Source organism: Colobus angolensis, unplaced genomic scaffold, assembly GCF_000951035.1.
Source record: "Colobus angolensis palliatus isolate OR3802 unplaced genomic scaffold, Cang.pa_1.0 Scaffold87, whole genome shotgun sequence".
In the NCBI taxonomy this organism is placed as follows: Eukaryota; Metazoa; Chordata; class Mammalia; order Primates; family Cercopithecidae; genus Colobus; species Colobus angolensis.
The window spans coordinates 1,166,846-1,171,079 of NW_012122598.1; the positions used below are offsets into that span (position 1 = coordinate 1,166,846).

General features: G+C 52.7%; 2 protein-coding genes across 2 annotated transcripts in view; both read right to left on the bottom strand.

The window, feature by feature from the left end:
- Nucleotides 1–1,298, bottom strand: part of HOXC4 (homeobox C4) — a 39,241-nt gene extending 37,943 nt beyond the window's left edge. The window contains exon 1 of the mRNA XM_011930481.1: nt 741–1,298. The gene's annotated coding sequence lies outside the window, so the exon portion shown is untranslated. The remainder of the gene's footprint in view (nt 1–740) is intronic.
- HOXC6 (homeobox C6) overlaps nt 1–1,298 on the bottom strand; it is a 14,139-nt gene extending 12,841 nt beyond the window's left edge. The window contains exon 1 of the mRNA XM_011930478.1: nt 741–1,298. The gene's annotated coding sequence lies outside the window, so the exon portion shown is untranslated. The remainder of the gene's footprint in view (nt 1–740) is intronic.
- Nucleotides 1,299–4,234: the final 2,936 nt, after the last annotated feature.

Below are 4,234 nucleotides of genomic sequence, written 5' to 3' on the forward strand. Positions count from 1 at the left end.
CTCCACCCAACGCAGGGCACCTCCCACCCTTCCATCCTCCCGAGTAGGGGCGGGAGCAGGGGGTGGGCAGACGCTCTCCTCTCGGCTGACGCGCACCAGCCACCAGCCTCCCCCCTAATTGCCAATTAACAGGACCCGCCGGCAGCCTAGATGCGCCCGCTTCCTGCTCGGCGGCCCGGCCCTGGGCCCACACTGCGCATGTGTGAGCTCTAGGAGTCGCGCTCTCTGGGAGGGAGGAGGCTGCCAGACAGGGAGGGGACGCTGGAAAGTTTGTTTGGGGGTTGGGGGACTGACTTTGCTTAGGGAGCAATGGGTACAGCCTCTAGGTTCTCTCTCCCGCCTGGAGCTTGAGCTTCCAGTTCTCCTCCGACCCAGTTCCATTAGCCGAGAGCCCGAAGATCTATAATAAGCAGGTACTGACACAGTGGGCATTAAAAGCTGGCGCCCTAGACCGCCAGCTTGAGCCCCACAGGTGCTGTTCCCTTGCCCCTCCACCCCCAACTTGGCACACAGTGACATCAGGACAACACAATCGCCCCACTACCAGTTACCAGTATTCCAGTTTAACCCCATTTCTCTCCCACCCCCCACTTTTCCTCCCCATTACTACCTACGCGCCCACCCTTTCGCCATCCTCCTCTACTCCCTAACGAAGACAAGCCGCTGCTGTTCTTATCTTGAAACCGCCACCCAGCTACGGACCATTAGTTACATATTTGAACCAATAAGGAAACACTTACCGAGCGCTGCTGTCACTCTCCCTCTCTCCCTCTCTCTCTGCCTCTCTCTCTCCCACTCTTTCTCGTCTTCCCTCATTCTGTGCCGCTGCCGAGCCTGTCTCAGCTCCACACACACATATGCTTTATATAAATTCAAAAATAAAAATAATTAAAATCATCCAAAAGCCAAACAAAAATAAGGAGAGTTGCAAGAAGGGGACAGGAGACACAGCCTGGGAGAGGGGAGGGGCGGAGGCATCTGCAGCTCCCTAGCTCAACTCCTGCTCCTGCATTCCTCCTGCCCCTTGGGGGCCAGAGGGTCGGGAAGGGAGAGAGAGATGCCCTCAACTTCTGTCTCTCCCCTCCCGTCCCCACCCTCTGCAGCTGCCCCCAGCTTCGGCAACTCCACCTGGGAAGAAAAAAAATTAAATGGGGGGAAAATAATTATTAATCAGATTAATTAAAAAAAACTGCTAATGAAGGGAGCGCCCAGCGCAGGTTTCCCTGGCAATGGTTAGGCTCTTACAGAGAGGACTGTTCTGCGGAGCGCTCCGAACGGACAAACCACAATAAAAAGTTCACGTTCATGGATGGAATCCACATGACTTCTTGTGGCCAATCCAACTTGTGAGTCGATCGTAAACTTTTATTACTCAGCTGTAAATTTTCTGCAAACAACCGGGAATGCGATGCATTTGTGTAGCGTGTGCAAATGGGCGCCGCGGTCGCCATGTTTACCCAATTCTCTCATAGAGGGAGCATCCCTAGACCCCCACCCCACCCTTACCCCCACCCACCGCCCACTCCCCACGGGCCGGGCTGCTGCAGGCGAGCGCGGAAAGAGCTGAGGGCGGACGCCCAGACGAAAGAAAGCTTCAAGCACGGAGGGTCGGTTGCCTCTCCTGGCTTGCTGAGTTTTAAATATTGTCCTTAATAAATGGGGGCATTAAGGTTGGATCGGGGGAATTCAAAGCTTTGCAAAGATTTGTGGCCTTGAGGCAGTAATGGCTGGTGAGTTGCAGGGATTGAAAGGGTGCCTCCCTACCCCTACCTTTTTTTTTTTCTTGGAAGAGAACAACATCCCCTCTATGGGGTACCCCTGAAAACCCCTACTCCACCCTAGACAGGAACAGTAGTCTAAGACCACTGGCAACCACCCAGCCAAACCTGACCTGGAGTGGTCTGAAGAACCTAGGGGACTAGACCTACCCTGGGCAATCCTGCAGTTTAGCAGGAGAGGTGAGAATTGGGGGCAACTTCTAGGACCCTCAAAACGACCCTCATCCCAGGGTCCCTTTCTTAGACAGAAAAACATTCCCCCCCAAGACCATCCCTAGTTTCACTTCCCAGTTCAAACGGTGGCTTACTTGAAATCTTTTTACAATTAAAAATAAAATTAAAGCCCAAGATCTTGGTCTCTACTTCCTTTTTGGGGGGAGCGGTGCAAGGCAGTAAGCCTTTTGGATCGTGATAGATTGCCCACACCCACCTGCCTTTCTCAGAAAAATTTTCTGATTCAGTGTCTGGGTAGCTGGGATGTACTAACCAGGCCTGAAAAACTAACCTTTTACTGCCCTGAATTCCACCTTCTGTGCTAAAATTTCGAGCAGCCTGTTTTTCCAGACCTGTAATTTTGAAGGTGAGTCCAGAATAAATTCCCCCATAGAGACTATTTGCTGGGGGAGGGGTTGCAGCCAGGTCACTCTCCCCACGGGCTGCAGATTTGAAGGCCAGCAGCTCTCCACTTGGTCCCGCATCAAGCTGGCATGGGAATCTCAATGGCTGGGTGCCTCAACCCGGACCAAGAGGGGATACCTCATGCCTTCCCCAAACTTCCTCCATAGAAAGCAAAGCAGTTCCCTAGGCCGGATGCAGGGACCTCGTTTCTTTTTACAAACCCACCCATAAATTTTATAACAGGTAGTTAAAAATTACGACAAGGAAGCGCTGGCCCAGCTTTTCACAATGGGCAGCAGGGAGAATGGGACGGCGCTGCGGGCAGCTCACCGGAAATTTCACTTCTAGACTGTGGCACAACCTGTCCTGAGTTCTCCCTAATTGGGGCGGGGTAACTTTGCCAGCCAGCAGGCAGTCACTGGGGCATCTTATCTGGGGAAGATAAGACTGGGGAGACCAAACCACTCGCCTATCCAAGGGTCCCTCAAGGAGCCCTTCAGGACGCTCGCTACCTCTCTCACCCACCCCCAGATCTCTTGCAGGTCCGCACCTTCCTTTGCTTATGCAATGAGGGAGTGGGGAAGAAAAAAAATTTAATGCAGAGAAACGAATTTGCCCCCCAACTTAATAGCTGCATTATTCTATCTCTACGATTGAGATTAGAATAATAAATTCAAGGAGTAATGAGCGAGATGCTTCAACTCAGCATTTTGAAAGATACTATTTTTCACAAATCACAAATAGCTTTCGGAAGCCACTTTGATTGGCTAATAAAAAAGTAAAGAATGGGAGAGAAAGTCCTATCTGCAGCAGCCGAATGGTCCTCATTCCGGTAATGGGACGGCGGGAGCATTTGGGAAGACGCGATTCTGAAGAGAGCGCATCCCGCTCACAATTATGTTCCCCCATAAAACGGGTTTTTACCTCCTTTTCTTTACAAACGAGAAAACAGAGGCTGTGGGCAGGAAGGGTGGGGGAGAGGGTACTTCATGAGGGGGTGGCTGGGGCTCCCTCGGCTTAGCCCTCCCCATGCCTGGCATCTGGAGTAAAGCCGGGCGCCAGACGCACCCCGCCCTCCGACGCGCCGGGCTTGGGGCCACGGACATTGCTGAGCAGCATAAGGGACGAATGGGACATTTGCTGTGGAGAAAAGGCGGCGAGGCCCTTCGGAGCCATTTAATGCTGGGTTCATCCCATTAGGCTACTGGGCCAGATATTTTTATTAACAGCAATCATAATTCCACGTTTAAAAACGAAACGGAACCTCGGCCGTCCCTCGGAGTATGGAGGACACGCCTGTGGGAAGGCCCGAGGTCGGAGCGAAATGCTCTCTTTTCTGGCCTCCCTGGTGGGTAACCGGTGTCTCCCACTGAGAACAGGGTTACCTGGCTGGTGCCGCTGCTCACAGCAGGGACCCTGGGTTAGGGTAGATTTCCCGGAGCTCCTACTCAAAGCTGCCCCAGCTGCCTACAGCGTGTGCTTCCAATTCACAACCTTTCTCGGGCTGCAGGAGTCCCCTGTGAAGGAAGTCCGACTCAATTCTGTACACAGGCTCGATTTTCAGGCCAGATTTGCGTGGGGGCCAGGGACTGGGACCTGGGCGAAATTACACAAAACAAGAGTTGGCCTGGGCCTAGGTCTGGGAAAATCATTGACCAGGAGCTAGATAGATGAGCGGTGGGGAGGAGGGGGGAAGAGGGAGGGAGAGAGAGAGAGAGCGCGCGAGAGAGAGGTGGGGGGCAGAGAGAAGAAGAAGAAAAAGAAGAAGAAGAAGAAGACGAAGAAGAAGAAGAGGAAGAAGAAGAAGAAGAAGAAGAAGAAGAAGAAGAAGAAGAAGA